This window comes from Procambarus clarkii, chromosome 21 (assembly GCF_040958095.1).
Source record: "Procambarus clarkii isolate CNS0578487 chromosome 21, FALCON_Pclarkii_2.0, whole genome shotgun sequence".
NCBI classification, from domain to species: Eukaryota; Metazoa; Arthropoda; class Malacostraca; order Decapoda; family Cambaridae; genus Procambarus; species Procambarus clarkii.
In genome coordinates, this window is record NC_091170.1 from 11,912,781 (window position 1) to 11,930,403 (window position 17,623).

A 17,623-nucleotide genomic window follows, 5' to 3' on the forward strand; every position below is an offset into this window, starting at 1 on the left:
ACCTGCAGGTACGGACTGGTGTGGTCTGGCGTGCAGGTCGCTCAACACCTCCAGGAGCGGGCCAGTGTGGTCAGGCAGGCAGGTCGCTCCACACATGCAGGAGCGGGCCGGTGTGGTCTAGCAGGCAGGTCGCTCCATACCTGAAAGAGCGGGCCCGTGTGGTCTGGCGGGCAGGTCACTCCACACCTGGAGGAGCTTTACCAGTGTGGTCTGGCGTTTAGGTCGCTCCACACCTGCAGGAGCGGACCGGTGTTGTCAGGCGTGCAGGTCGCTCCACACCTGCAGGAGCTGGCTGGTGTGGCCTACCGTAGGCCGCTCCACACCAACAGGAGCAGGCTGGTGTGCTCTAGCGTGCAGGTCGCTCCACATCTGCAGGAGCGGACCGGTGTGGTCTGGCGTTGGTCGCTCCACACCTGCAGGAGCGGACCGGTGTGGTCTAGCGTTGGTCGCTCCACACCTGCAGGAGTGGACCGGTATGGTCTGGCGTGGGTCACTCAACACCTGCAGGAGTGAACCGGTGTGGTCTGGTATACGTCGCTCAACACTTGCAGGAACGAACCGGTGTGGTCTGGCGTGCAGGTGGCCTCCACACCTGCAGGAACGGACCGGTGTGGTCTGGCGGGCAGGTCGCCACTACACCTGTAGGAGTTGGCTGGTGTGGTCATGCGTAGGCTGCTCCACACCTGGAGGAGCAGGCTGGTGTGGCCTAGCGGGCAGGTCGCTCCACGCTTGCAGGAGCTTTCTGGTGTGGTCTAGCGCGCAGGTCGCTCTACATCTGCAGGAGCGGACCGGTGTGGTCTAGAGATGGTCGCTCCACACCAGCAGGAGCGAGCCGGAGTGGTCTGGTGGGCAGGTCGCTCCACACCTGCAGGAGTGGGCCGGTATGGTCTGGAGGGCAGGTCGCTCCACACCTGCAGGAGTGGGCCGGTGTAGTCTAGCGGGCAGATCGCTCCACACATGCAGGAGCGGATCGGTGTGGTCTGGCGTGTAGGTTGCTCCACACCTCCAGTAGCTGATAGGTGTGGTCTGGTGGGCAGGTCGCCACCACACCTGCAGGAGCTGACCGGTGTGGTCTGGCGTGTAGGTCGCTCCACACCTGCAGGATCGGACCAGTGTGGTATGGCATGCAGGTCGCCAGCACACCTGCAGGAACGGACCGGTGTGGTCTGGCGGGCAGGTCGCCACCTCGAACGAACTAAACTAAAACGAACTAAACACAGTCAGATAACTTTTAAAGTGTGTCTCAACATATTAAACAATATATCATAGTGATTACCATCCGACCGTTTGTGTTCAAGGAAAAATATGTGAATTTCGTGTGTAGTCAAGGCCTGCCCTCGTGGTGCGAGGAGGCCTTAGGCGATAGTTGCCAAGTCGTCATTAAATCACATCCCTCGCTATAGAAATATCAAGAAATCAGTGCCCATAGTGCTAAGCTCTCTATGCAAAACGTGTGTCTATTAAAAAAAATAAGATAACATATCTTAATACCAAGTGAACAATTTATACACAAAATAAGTCTGTCGTGTGTATGTAAACAAGGGCCATTTGGAGGTAGGCCCACCCCATTACCCACTGTGTGTGTATTCTTCCAAATAGTGAACGTACTCAGGTAACTAGTGCCCAGACACAGAAACTAGACGCCTTTACTGTAAGATAACTAGTGGGGAAATGCAAGTAATATAATCTAACAAGTGAACAAAACAAATTAAGAGTGCGACACGTGGTAGCAACACTGCCAGTCTATACAGCATCCTCCAAGCCTATCTCAAGTTGGTCCGTCAACACCCACGGTCAACACCCACGGTCAACACCCCCACCTTGTAAGACCTTGTAAGGCCACCACCACTGAACAGAAGTGTTCAACAAAAATATCTTTGATAAAAACGTGCATAGAATGCAACATGAAGGTAGATTACCAACAGAGCTTTCAATGCCATCTCTGTTCAGCAGCCATACACAAAAAATGTGCCAACATGACTAACAATTCAAGGAGAAATGGTCCCAGTGACCACTCTGTGTACTGGCTCTGCAAAAAGGATGAAGTAACTTTTTTGAAGATAATGGAAATCCTGGATAAAACTCCCGCCGAAAATAGAGAATCACTAATAATTGCTTGCATAGCAATTTCTAATGTCTTCAGACAAACTGCACATGACACCAAGGTACAACCAAATGCAGCACAGAGCTCGGTGTTAGCGGCGCCGGAGCAGAGCGGGGAGTTGGGGGCGCCTGAGCAGAGCGCGGAGTCGGGAGCACCTGAGCAGAGCGCGGAGTCGGGGACGCCTGAGCAAAGCGCGGTGTCAATGGCGCCGGAGCAAAGCGTGGTGTCACGGGCACCAGAGCAGAGCGCGGTGTCGATGGCACCGGAGCAAAATGAGGTGTCAGGCCCCAGAGCAGAGCACAGTGTCGGGGACGCTGCAGCAGAGTGCGGTCCGTGGCAAAGGGACACAAACAAAACAAGGCCCCAAAATCTGTTGGTATTACAAATGGGCAACCTGTAAACATGGGATATCGGGAAGAACAAATGGAACATGTAAGTACGATCACGCTAGAACGTGCAGAAACCTCCTCAATGCAGGTAAATGTACCAAAAGCTGTGAATTCTTTCACCCAGAAATTTGCAAGAACTCTTCGGACAGGAAAGAGTGCTTCAATGCTGAATGTCCAGCTTTTCATATAAGAGGTACCAGGCGAATAAAACCGACAGACTACCACTATGAAAACAGCCACTACTCCATCGACCGAGATAATTTTTTAGCAAGAGGAGGAGAAGAATGGCTAAAAATGACCAGACTATACCACCAATTCGGTCAAATGCTAGAGAGGACGCAAACACACTGGCCTCCTTACCAGAGCCTCAGATATTAACACCAAGTAAGGCATCCAGCACTTCCACTAACACAATAACATTATATATATTTGCCAACATCCAGGGTATAAAAACACGAAAATCCAACAAAGTTCACTTTATAGATATTTGCCTCCTTCATGAGGCAAATGCAGTGTTTGCAGCCCTAACAAAAAACCACACAAAGGACTACCATGATGGCGAAATATGGATCTCAGAGTACAATCTTTTCAGATGTGATAGGAAACACCGGCTTCAGGGTGGGGTCAGCCTCTACATCAAAGACACACTCATCTGTACTGAGCTGCTAAACACCTCAAATGATATGGTGGAAGTGCTAATAATCAAAATAGAGATCCTAAATGTAGTTATTGTCCTAGTATATAAGTCACCGGAGGCAAACTCTCAGCAGTTTAAAGACCAACTAATGGAAATAGAACACCGCTTGGAAAACCTCACAAATCCAGCTCCGAACATCATCCAGCTTGGGGAATTCAACCTACGGCCCCTGAAATGGAAGCACTTAGCTAATTCAGTAATATCAGAAAGAATACCAGGAAGTAGCCTAAATGAACAGGCACATGCAAATGACCTGCTATGGATGTGCGACAGGTTTGCCTTAAACCAGCAAATAGTAGAACCAACTAGGAAGGAGAACACGCTGGACCTCATTTTCACTAATAATGATGAATTGATCAGGAACATAATGAACATACCTGTTACTCAGATCACAACTTAATTGAAGTTATGACAACCATGGGGAATAGACCTTTAAAACCAGTCCAGATTCCCGGTGGAGGAGATTTCAGCAAATTCAACTTCAATAATAAACAGATAAACTGGGAGCAAATAAACCAGGACTTCACAGAAATAAACTGGGAAGAACAGCTAGAAAATGCAAACCTGAACCAGTGCCTGGAAAAAATAAGCTCAGTAGCACTAGAAATATGTTCAAACCGCATACCCCTAAGAAAAAAGAGGAAGAGATGCAGATTGGAACGGGAACGTCATTCCCTATTTAGGCGAAGAAAACGAATTGCGGAACAACTTGAGAGTCGCACCCTATCTCAAGAACGGCGAAGAAGGTTAGGTAGAGAAATAGAAACAATTGAACTCAAGCTACAAGAATCATACAAAACCCAGGAGAGGCAAAGAGAGCAAAAGGCCATCAGTGAAATAGAGAGAAATCCGAAATATTTTTTCTCCTATGCAAAATCAAGATCAAAAACCACATCTAGTATCGGGCCCCTGTGAAAGGGAGATGGAACTTTCACCGATGACAACAAAGAAATGAGCGAGCTACTGAGGAAGCAGTACGACTCTGTTTTCAGTGAGCCATTAAACGCACTAAAGATTGATAACCCAAATGAATTTTTCATGGATATGATACCAACATCAAATCATATATCAGACGTTACCCTATCCCCACTGGATTTTGAAGAAGCCATAAACAGTATGCCTATGCACTCTGCACCAGGCCCGAATTCTTGGAACTCCATATTCATCAAGAACTGTAAAAGAAACACTATCGCAGGCCCTCCACATTCTGTGGAGACAAAGCCTAGATACTGGCGTTATCCCTGATATACTAAAAAACAGCAGAGATAGGACCACTTCATAAAGGAAGAAATAAGGCAGAGGCAAAAAGTTACAGTCCGATAGCACTAACATCGCACATCATAAAAATTTTTGAGAGAGTGCTAAGAAGTAAGATCACAAAATACATGGAATCACAGCATCTCCATAACCCCGGACAACATGGTTTCAGAACAGGGCGCTCTTGCCTGTCGCAGTTGCTGGACCACTATGATATGGCATTAGATGCTATGGAAGACAAACAAAACGCTGATATAATTTACACAGATTTCGCAAAAGCTTTTGATAAATGTGACCATGGTGTTATTGCACATAAGATGCGTTCAAAAGGAATTACCGGAAAAATAGGCAGATGGATCTACAATTTCCTGACTAACAGAACCCAATGTGAAATAGTCAACAAAATAAAATTCAACCCATCAACCGTGAAGAGCTCAGTCCCCCAAGGTACTGTGCTTGCTCCAGTTCTTTTTCTCATCCTCATATCGGACATAGACAAGAACACAACCTATAGCACTGTATCATCCTTTGCAGATGACACCAGGGTTGCCAGATCCAAATTTCTGAAAGAAGCGAGCTTGCGGTCTAAAGGTAGCAAATTTGTAATAAGAGTAGCCCAATTTTTTGTTTAGTGACTAATATGGGTTTCAAAGTAATATATTATGATATATAGAGTACATTAAACGGTTTTAATTGTTTTGTTAATATTATCTCTGCACATATATATTTAACCAATATGATAATATGATAACTTACCAATATTTACTGTATGAAGCCTAATGGGTGTGGAGTCCTTCCACGTCTTTACAGTTGAAGATTACCAAGATCTTGATATGCATCCACAACCTCGTTCTTGTATATTGCAGACTCATATTTAAGCATTGACATGAGTGGTTCAAATGACGAGCAACCAGTTACATATTCTTCAAGATATGTTTTAATTCTCAAGATTGATGTCAAAAGCTCAAGTCCCATTCGATTTCTCAGTTTAGTTTTCACAGACGTTCCTCTCGAAAATACCCGTTCAACCAGGGCATTACTGATTTGCAAGCCGTATATTTTCAAGGCAAATTGGGCGAGGTCAATCATTATAGGATCGCCAGCAGCGTTCTTGACAGTTATTGTCTTGGTCTAAAATGACGATTCAGATGTTGGAATTTGTCCCGCACAAATGTTGGATCAGTCAATGGTTAACGGTAGGCGCCACTGACCTTCAATTTCACTAAGCTTAGACTGGTCAGCTTGTACTAATGGATGTTCTGAAAATGGTGGACATGTGTGGCTAAGGCATATGACAGGTGACAGATTTTTCACCTTTTTTAAAGTTTCAACATTACTAAGAATACGAGAAAGAAGCTATTTGCAAGCTTTCACTAAAAAAAATATCGCATCTTTCTTGAATATTTTGAAACTTTTCCTGGGTTATGAAATTTTTTTGTCTGTTAGTGGCCCGAAGTGTTGAAAATTCGTACTAGAGTCAACTTTCTCCAGGGGCAGATACATAGAATTGTAGTTCAAATTAACATGAAGCTTTGCATGATGAGGATGCACGATTCTTCTGAGTATTCCAAGAGTGAAGTTTTCTAAGACAGTGTAAAGGCTACACTGATCTGCTTCATCTTTTTGATAAAGTCAATTCATCCTTTCAAAATCATTTAGGATTGGTTTGAGACATGTGAAATATAGCTTATTGGAGGGATCAGCGTACATTGAAAATAGTTGCCTTGCAACATATTTATCACAAGAGGAAAAGAGCTATTTGGTAATGAGTTGTTAGAGAATCCCACTGATCTAACAGCCGCTTTACACTACCGCTCCTTGCCAACCATCGTCTTCCTGACAAAGGTATTAACTGTAGGGGATCTTTCCAATCATTTATCAATTTGGAAATTTCTAGATAACTTTTTCCCCTTAATGAAGATCTGTTCAACCAGGTGTAGCTTTTGGGATGAAGTATTAATGACAAGGTTGGGAAATCTATGGCCCCTGGGGAGGATTACCTTGCCTTGCGGTTACTTTTTCTTTCGAAGGATCCTAGGATCAATGTCCCCAGCGGGCCGGTCTTGGACAAGGCCTCCTGGGGTAAGTGGTCTAGTCAGTCAGGCTGTTGGACGCGGCTGTGATTTGTACACAGTATATTATTAAAGCATAAATAATCATCGTTGAGTTTTTTAATATTAATAGCCCAAAGTAGCCAAACTTGCTTTTAAACTAGCACAAAAAGTAGCAAGTAGCGAAATTAAAAATTTGGGAGCGCGGGGCTCTCAAAAGTAGCCCAATTCGCTACTTGTAGTCCAATCTGGCAACCCTGGATGACACTAGGATCTTCATGAGAGTAGGCAACATAGAGGACACGGCAAACCTCCAATCAGATGTAGATCAGGTCTTTCTATGGGCTACAGAAAACAATATGGTGTTTAACGAAGATAAGTTCCAGCTCATGCGCTATGGAAAAAATGAAAATATAAAAACGGAAACCACATACAAAACTCAGGCAAATCATAACATAGAACGAAAAGGCAATGTAAAGGATCTGGGTGTACTCATGTCGGAAGACTTTACCTTTAAAGAACACAATAAAGTAGCCGTCACAACTGCAAGAAAAATGACAGGTTGGATAACAAGAGCTTTTCACACTAGAGATGCTATACCGATGATGATACTTTTCAAAACGCTAGTGCTCTCTAGAGTGGATTACTGCTGCACAATGACAGCCCCTTTCAAAGCTGGAGAAATTGCTGACCTGGAGAGAGTGCAGAGATCCTTTACTGCTAGAATCCACTCAGTAAAACATCTAAACTATTGGAACCGACTAAAGAGCCTAAATCTGTACTCCCCTGAGCGCAGGCGGGAGAGATACATAATAATTCACACGTGGAAAATATTAGAGGGGCTGGTCCCAAACCTGCACACAGAAATAACATCACATGAGATCAGAAGACATGGCAGGATGTGCAGAATACCCCCGTTGAAAAGCAGAGGTGCAACAGGTACTCTGAGAGAGAACTCTATCAACATCAGACGCCCGAGACTGTTCATCACGCTTCCACTACACATAAGGGGCATAACTGGCAAACCCCTCACAGTGTTCAAGAGAGAACTATCAACATCAGAGGCCCGAGACTGTTCAACACGCTTCCACTACACATAAGGGGCATAACTGGCCGACCCCTCACAGTGTTCAAGAGAGAACTATCAACATCAGAGGCCCGAGACTGTTCAACACGCTTCCACTACACATAAGGGGCATAACTGGCAAACCCCTCACAGTGTTCAAGAGAGAACTGGATAAGCACCTCCAAAGGATACCAGATCAACCAGGCTGTGACTCATACGTCAGGCTGCGAGCAGCCGCGTCCAACAGCCTGGTTGATCAGTCCAGCAACCAGGAGGCCTGGTCGAGCACCGGGCCGCGGGGACGCTAAGCCCCGGAAGCACCTCAAGTTAAGGTAACCTCACCTGCAGGAACGGACCGGTGTGGTCTTGCGGGCAGGTTGCCACCACACCTGCAGGAATGGACCGGTGTGGTCTTGCGGGCAGGTTGCCACCACACCTGCAGGAATGAACCGGTGTGGTCTCGCGGGCAGGTCGCCACCACACCTGCAGGAGCGGACCAGTGTGGTCTGGCGTGCATTTTGCTCCACACCTGCAGGAGCCGACTGGTGAGTTTGACGGGCACTTCGCTCCCACATCAGCAGGTAAGGACCAGTGTGGTCTGGCGTGCAGGTCGCTCCACACCTGCAGAAGCGGACAGGTTTTGTCATGTGCTGGTCGCTCCACACCTGCAGGAGCAGGACTGTGTAGCTTTAGGTGCTCCACACCTGCAGGTGCGAACCGGTGTCGTCTGGCGTGCTGTACGCTCCACACCTGCTGGAGCGGACCGGTGTGGTCCAGGGTAGGTCGCTCAACACCTGCAAGACCGGGCCGGTGTGGTCTGGTGAGCAGGTTGCTCCATACCTGGAGGAGCGGGAAGGTGTGGTCTAGCGGGCAGATTGCTCCACACCTGCAGGAGCGGATCCGTGTGGGATGGCAAACAGGTCGCTCCACACCTGCAAGAGCGAATCTGTGCGGTCTGGCGTGTAGGTTATTCCACACCTGCAGGAGCGGATCAGTGTGATTTGCCGTAGGTCGCTCCACATCTGCTGAAGCGGACCGGTGTGGTCTGGCGTGCAGGTCACTCCACACCTACAGAAGGAGGCTGGTGTGGCCTAGCGTGGGCTGCTCCACACCTGCAAGAGCAGGCTGAAGTGGCCAAGCGTAGGCCGCTCCACATCTGCAGGAGAGGACCGGTGTGCTCTGGCGTGCAGGTCACTCCACACCTACAGAAGGAGGCTGGTGTGGCCTAGCGTGGGCTGCTCCACACCTGCAAGAGCAGGCTGAAGTGGCCAAGCGTAGGCCGCTCCACATCTGCAGGAGAGGACCGGTGTGCTCTGGCGTTGGTCGCTCTACACCTGCAGAAGCGGACCAGTGTAATCAGGCGTAGGTCACTGCACACCTGCAGGAGAGGACCAGTGTGGTCTGCCATAGGTCGTTCCACACCTGCAGAAACGGAAAGGATGTGGGTGGCGTGCAGGTCGCCACCACACATGCAGGAACGGACTGGTGTGGTCTGGCGGGCAGATCGCCACCACACCTGCAGGAGCTGGGAGATGTGGCCTAGCGTAGGCCGCTCCACACCTGCAGGAGCAGGCTGGTATGGTCTAGCGTAGGCCGCTCAACACCTACAGGAGCAGGCTGGTGTGGCCTAGCGGGCAGGTTGCTCCACACCCGCAGGAGCGGACCGATTTGGTCTAGTGTTGGTCGCTCCACACCTGCAGGAGTGAGCCAGTGTGGTCTGCAAGGCAGGTCGTTCCACACCTGCAGGAACGGACCGGTGTGGTCTGGCGGGCAGGTCGCTCCACACCTGCAAGAGCGGGCTGGTGTAGTATAGCGGGCAGATCGCTTCACACATGCAGGTGCGGATCAGTGTGATCTGGCCAGTAAGTTGCTCCACACCTGCAGGAACAGACCGGTGTGCTCTGGCGGGCTGGTCGCCAGCACAGATGCAGGAACGGACCGGTGTGGCCTGTCGGGTAGGCGCCACCACACCTGCAGGAACGGACCTGTGTGGTCTGGCGGGAAGATCGCCACCACACCTGCAGGAGCGGACCGGTGTGGTCTGGCGGGCAGGTCGCTCCACACTGTAACACCCATGACCTCCCCCCCCTTAGAGTTCACACCCAGGACCTCCCCCCTTCCCTTAGAGTTCACACCCAGGGAAGCCTTCTCCAAGAGGTCAGCCTAGATGACCTCCGGTTTATCTTGTATGTTGATTAAAAATAATTCCTGGGGTAGTCTTAGTCAGCATAGTTTCAAGTATGTAATATTTCATGCAAGGGAATTAGACTCCAGATCCTTATGTGTAAACATCCTTGGATCTCCCCCTTTTGGCCAGGTCAGAGGTCAGTCACACACGTAATTAATAACTCCTCTCTTGAAGAATGTATGGTGAATGTCAAACAAGCTTATTGAAATATTTCTTGAGTGTTTGTACACGTGTGGCCGATCTCTTACATTCTTGGTGTAGGTAGCAACAGCAGATCTCCCCCTCCCCCCTGTGGGGGTTGTATATAGAGGTCCTGTAGGGACTTAGTAAGGACAGAGTGCCGGACACCGGGGCCCAGAGAGGGCTGCGAAGAACATCTCAGCCAGGGAGAGACAGATATCTTAATGTAATGTGTGTGATCTCTGAGGTTTTGTTCCATGTCCAAATTTCTTAAATTTTTGCCAGTGTTAGAGTAGGATTTATAAGTGGTGATTAGCATAATTTTGGGCTCAATAAACTCATGTTACAGTGTCAAATAGTTTTGTCTAATCGGGTTAAAAGAGTAACATTTATGGGGATGTAAAGTAACTAGGCCTAGAAAAAGTGGTCCTAGACAGTATTCTTAGCTAGATGACTTCGGTCTCTAGCACAAACTTTATCTTGAAATTTATTTTGTTTCATGTATGTATCTATGTGATAAGTCTGTCCTGGTGATGAGTGTCCAGGTTTCCTGTTTGGTACCAGTGTATGGGTACATAATTTTTTTATATTTGCATGCCTTTTTATTTCATTAAAATGTTGTAATGTTAAGTAATGTGTCTGTAGTGGCAAGAGGTAGTCTTACTATCGGTGTGTGCAGGGTGCATGGAGGTTGACCCTGGCACTATTGTCTTGTGCGGTATATCGATTGGCCCACAAGTGTTCTGTTAATTTACGGTTCTGTTGCAGAGTTTTCATGTCAGTTGTTGTTGTATTTTTACCCTGTTTTATAACTTGTAATACTCATACGTTTGGCTGTGGGTCATGAGGTACCCAGCAGATGTTTGGGGTATGCCCCACTTAGGTATAATGTTTCCTGTTATTTTTAATTACTTAGATTTAAATGTTAGAGTAGGAATATTATATATATATTTTTTTCATGTTGGTGATCATTTTATTTTGTATGTTTTGTTCTTCAGACCTTCTGAGGAAGACTGGCTAGCCTGCCTAGTGTGCAGGCAGGATATGTCATTGTTTCATAGTAGTCTTTATTGCCATATATTGTACCTCAGGGTTGTATTATGTAGCCTTGTGTTATCCCTTGTATTTTGACATTATATTACTTTTAGTTACTTGTAATTTTCCGTTCCATTAGGAAATTTTGTTATTTTTTTATGTCATGCTTGTTTTAAGGGGATTTTTGTTTTGGCCTTCCAGCCTTCTGAGAGAGCCTTGCTGGACTGCCTTCGTGCAGTCGGGATTAGTTTTTTTTTTTTCATTGATATATTTTATTGTCTTATTATGATATCGGAATCGTATCATGTGTGAGGGTATCGTTGCTGGTATTTTTGCCAGGATTTTTGTACTTTTGTTTCTTTCATTGTACATTTATGTGTTGTTCTTACTGAAGTGTAACTGTATAATGTACTTTGCATCATGTTAATTTAGTTAGCTTACTTTTATCATTATGTCACTGGCAATTTTTTTTTTCTTTTAGGGTTAGTTGTGGTATTTTGGATGAGTTAGGATAAGACAAAATTGGGCTTAATTATCATACACCCGATTTTGTCTTAACTCCGGGGAAAGGGAGCTGTAACACCCATGACCTCCCCCTTCCTTAGAGTTCACACCCAGGACCTCCCCCCCCCTTAGAGTTCACACCCAGGGAAGCCTTCTCCAAGAGGTCAGCCCAGATGACCTCCGGTTTATCTTGTATGTTGATTAAAAAAAATTCCTGGGTTAGTCTTAGTCAGCATAGTTTCAAGTATGTAATATTTCATGCAAGGGAATTAGACTCCAGATCCTTATGTGTAAACATCCTTGGATCACCCCCTTTTGGCCAGGCCAGAGGTCAGTCACACACGTAATTAATAACTCCTCTCTTGAAGAGTGTATGGTGAATGTCAAACAAGCTTATTGAAATATTTCTTGAGTGTTTGTACACGTGTGGCCGATCTCTTACATTCTTGGTGTAGGTAGCAACAGCAGATCTCCCCCCTCCCCCGTGTGGGGGTTGTATATAGAGGTCCTGTAGGGACTTAGTAAGGACAGAGTGCCGGACACCGGGGCCCAGAGAGGGCTGTGAAGAACATCTCAGCCAGGGAGAGACAGATATCTTAAGGTAATGTGTGTGATCTCTGAGGTTTTGTTCCATGTCCAAATTTCTTAAATTTTTGCCAGTGTTAGAGTAGGATTTATAAGTGGTGATTAGCATAATTTTGGTCTCAATAAACTCATGTTAAATTTCCCGTCTGTGTCAATTGTTGAATCCTCTTAGCCTTTTGGATATAGTGGCTGACAACCGTTTTCATAATTAATGACAGTCATAGAAAGTACTCTCCAAGTCAAGCAATGTTTCTTGCCTCGTTGCTTGATATAGTCTCAATGGTCAAAGGCAGATGGTGGCAGCGTATTTAATCCTGGGTTAGCATTCCCTGGTTGGCAGTGTACCTTTGGTTCCGATGTAACCATCATATGTCAGCTCATAACAGTGTTATCAAGTGCAACCGATGGGGAAGTGTTACTCAGGATAAGTAGTGTTTACATTATTAGTTTAGTATTCCATTATAGTGGTGCAATGTAGTGATATTTCAATAGAGCTGTGTTACAACACCTGCAGGAGCTGACCAGAGTGGTCTGGCGGGCAGATCACCGGCACACCTGCCGAAACGGACCGGTGTGGCCTGTCAGGCAGGTCGCCACCACACCTGCAGGAACGGACCTGTGTGGTCTGGCGGGAAGATCGCCACCACACCTGCAGGAGCGGACCGGTGTGGTCTGGCGGGCAGGTCGCTCCACACCTGCAGGACCTGACCGGAGTGGTCTGGCGGGCAGGTCGCCACCACACCTGTAGGAACGGACCTGTGTGGCCTGTCGGGCAGGTCACCACCACACCTGCAGGAGCGGACCGGTGTGGTATGACGTGTAGGTCGCTCCACACCTGCAGGAACGGGCTGGTGTGGTCTGACATGTAGGTCGCCCCACACCTGCAGGAGCGGACGGGTGTCGTTTGGCGAGCTTGTCACTCCATACCTGCAGGACCGGACAAGTGTGGTCGGCGTGCAGGTCGCTCCACACCAGCAGGAGAGGACGGGTGTAGTCTGGCAAGCAGGTCACTCAACACCTGTGGGAGGGGACCGGTGTTGTCTGGCGTGTAGGTCACTCCACATCTGAAGGAGCAGGCTGGTGTGGTCTGGTGGGCAGGTCCCTCCACAACTGCAGGAGTAGGCTGGTATAGTCTGGCGTACGTAAGTCCACACATTCAGAAACGGATCGATGTGGTTTGGAATGCAGGTCATTCCACACCTGCAGGGATGGACCGGTGTGATCTGCCGTAGGTCACTCCACACCTGCAGAAGCGGACCGGTGCGGTCTGGCGTGTAGGTCACTCCACACTTGCAGGAGCGGACCAGTGTGGTCTTGCGTATAGGGCGCTCCACACCTGCAGGAACGGACCGGTGTGGTCTTGCGGGCAGGTTGCCACCACACCTGCAGCAGCTGATGGGTGTGGTCTGGCGTGCAAGTCGCTCTACACCTGCAGTAGCGAAACGGTGTGGTCTGGCGTGCAGGTCGCTCCACACCTGCAGGAGCGGGCTGGTGTTGTCTGGTGGGCAGGTACCTCCACACCTTCAGGAGTGGGCTTGTGTGGTCTGGCGTACGTTACTCCACAACTTCAGAAACGGTCCGATGTGGTTTCGAATGCAGGTCATTCCACACCTGCTGGAGTTGACCGGTGTGGTCTGGCGTGTAGGTCACTCCACACTGGCAGGAGAGGACCGGGGTTGTTTGGCGTGTAGGACGCTCCACACCTGCAGGAGTGGACTGGGGTTGTTTTGAGTGTAGGTCGCTCCACACCTGCATGAGCTGACCGATGTGGTATTTCGAGTAGGTCGTTCAACATCTGTAGGAGCGGACTGGTGTGGTCTGGTGTGCAATTCGCTCCACACCTGCATGAGCCGAGTGGTGAGTTAGACAGGCACGTCGCTCCCACATCTGCAGGAGCGGACCGGTGTGGTTTGGAATGCATGTCATTCCACACCTGCAAGGGCGAACCGGTGTGGTCTGCCGTTCGTCACTCAATACCTGCAGGTATGGACCGGTGTGGTCTGGCGTGCAGGTCGCTCCACACCTGCAGGAACGGACCGGTGTTGTCTGGCGAATAGGTCGCTCCACACCTGCAGGAGCGGACTGGTGTTGTCTGGCGTGTAGGTCGCTCCACACATGCAGGAACGGACCGGTGTGGTCTTGCGGGCAGGTTGCCACCACACCTGCAGCAGCTGACCGGTGTGGTCTAGCGTGCAGGTCGCTAAACACCTGCAGTTGCGAACCGGTTTGGTCTGGCATGCAGGTCGCTCCACACCTGCAGAGGCGAATCGGTGTGATCTGGCGTGCAGGTCGCTCCACACCTGAAGGAGCGAACCGTTGATTTCTAGCATAGGTCGTTCCACACCTGCAGGATCGAGCTGGTGTGGTCTGGTAGGTAGGTACCTCCACACCTGCAGGAGTGGGCTGGTGTGGTCTGGAGTATGTCACTCCACACCTGCATAAACGGACCGATGTAGTTTGGAATGCAGGTCATTCCACACCTGCAGAAGCAGACCGGTGTGGTCTGGCGTGTAGGTCACTCCACACCTGCAAGAGCGAATCAGTGTGGTCTTGCGTATAGGTCGCCCCACACCTGCAGAAGCGGACTGGGGTTGTTTGGCTTGTAGGTTGCTCCACACCTGTAGGAGCGGACCGATGTGTAGGAAATTTTTTACCCACCATATTTAATAATAATCTAAGAAATGTATAATTTCTATATCATTTCTATATCATATCAAAATCATATCTAAATTGTATCAAAATCATATTAGAATCATTATAGATTCATTATATAGCTTGATCCTAGATGACAATGTCACTATGAACACGTACGCAACAGGGTCCCTATTGATGCCTACGTGACTTTGTGCATGATCTCTCAAGGATCCAGAAGCTTCTAGAAGGATTTCTTAATTAAAAAACTATTGGAACAATAATCGCTTCCGGTAGAGATTAAAAATCGAATCCTTAATAAAAATCAGTGGTACTATCAAGTACTACTTATAACCTTTAAATCTTATATCTAATTATATTATAATCACATCTTATCTCAATCATAAGTCTAGACTGTAAAAATAATCAATCAATATTCATAGAAGGCTACCGTGCTCAGGGAGCATGGCAGGGCGATGGGGGGGAATGAAGCGCCCACCAAGACAGCCCGGCACTTCGTGTTTGTTTACAACTGAGTGAACAAGTGACGGATCCTTAGCGAACATTACCAGCTCAAGGACACCTTATCTAATATCTTTATCACCAGTGAACACTCTCTAGAACTGGGGGAGTATCCTAGAACATTTATATAAAATAAGAGTGTATAGTGGAGATCACAGTGAGACGGTTTCCTCCACCTTCATTCCTAATCTTTATCAACTATCATTCTTCTGCAACTGCAGGGACAATCATGTAGCAACGCTACCAGATCATCATACAGCAACGCTGTGACAAAATAATGTGCCTAAACTCAACAAGAGAGAGTTAATCAGTCTGGCACCTTGTCAGACAGGCACCCCGACTGGCAGAGAAGTATATTGAAGGTTATTTGGTATATGATTGGCCAATTGTATGCTTGTGTGACTTTAATATCCTATAAATCTGTCTGTTGGTTAAAAAGCGAGGCAACGCCTCATTTTTCAGTACGTTTATTAAAATTGTAGTGTAGCTGTGAATCTTTATCCAAGCACTAGACTCATGAGTGTCCATTGTGTCAGAAAAGAATTCAGCCGCAATAAGTAAAGAACCTCATAAGTGTCCATAGTGTTGGAAGAGATTCAGTCAAGCTAACTGTACCTAATCATAAATTGAATATAGATACATTGCATATATACTTGAATATATAAATTAAGTTATCAATTGCTTGCTTAGTTATTTTTTAAGTTATCATATAAGTTTATTTAATTGAATGATTTCTAGTACTTAGTTAACAGTATTTAGACTACATTTAAGGTCATTTATTATACTTTTACAATTTAATTTGTTGTTTATAGTATATGTATATATTGGCTGTTAATAGTTAAGGTGCTAGGTTAGACTATGTATGTTTAAATCCCTGATTTAAACAGAGCCAGTGTTCAGTCATATAACTGAATTTATTAAATCTTATCCTTGTATAAAATACAAGCTGATGTGAGATCCTTGTCTACAGGTGGACTGGAACTTCTATCAACTAATTCATTCACCCCACCTGTCCCTTACAGCCCACAATTTGTCATTAGGAAAAGAGGAGCTAGGATTTACAACCCTAGCTAGAGATTTTAATTTAATTAATTTGCAGACAGTAAATTTTGAATTTAGTTCAGTACAAGTCCCTGGTAGTCTCCTCTTATATCAATCCTAGCAGGTTTTTCCCACATTAATGGTCCTTCGAACCTAGATATAATGGTCCTTTGAACCTAGATAATAATGGTCCTTTGTACCTAGATATTTATGATTATTCGTTTACCGAATATTTCAATGCCAAATACATAAGAAACTTGTTGATTTTGCATTGGAATAATTCTTACATATTCTAGCCTAACCTAGCTATCAGCCAATATTTATCATAGCTATATATCTTAAGTAAACATATTGTTTGCAGTGGCTTAAGCCACCATATCCATTACCTAGTAAGCATTCATAGCATACTGATATTGTTTTGTGTTAAGAAACCACAGTACTTAAGTATATCAGTGTCACAGACACTGAACTGCATCTTAATCATAAATACCAATTATCTACCTCAGTGTGGTAACATTACATACATATTTAAGTGTATTATCCAGCATTATCTCTAATCTACTGATTTTCAGAGCTGCTCATTACATAATATTCTTTAAAAAGTGTTATCATCACTGTAAGAGCATTTCATTACAATCTAACCATACTCAACTGTACAAACCTTATTACAGGTAAAACCAGTAGGCATTCTACTGTATTTTATCAAACAATTATTATGGTAACAGATTTTGTAATAACTTTGCAAAAATAGTGCCATTTACTATTTTTAAAAAATTATTACAGGATTTACCAACTTGGTGCATTCGTGCATTCGGGTCACAAATCAAATTATTACAGTACTTTTGATAATTGAACACCTGCTGCAACCAGATTCCAGGGAGGAAATGAAGGACGATCTTTGGAATCATTACCTAAGTAAACAGGAAAGCTCATTTATCAAAATACATTAACATCACACATATTTATCAGAAAAGAGAAAATATCTCGGAATCTCCGAAACTCGGAAAAGGTCAAAATGACTAACAGTATTCAACCAGCAACTGAAACAGAAAAGAAAAGGACACAAAGTGTCTAAAAAATCACTTGAATCTACAGCCTACAGACCATTTAAATCAGGTGATAGACAAATGTCATCATCACTTGACTACAATAGTCTACCATTGGGGATTAAGACCAATCTTAATCTCACATCACAATCTGAAAGGCTAACAACCCATTGACAATGTCAATACAAATATTATCATCCATCTAAGATAACTATCTTAATTAATCCAAGAATATAGTCTTGATCACCTAATCTCATGCTTTCACTGGAGTGAAAGCAGCCTCAGAAAATCTGAAGTTAATCAATCATCTCAAAGAGACTTACTTAA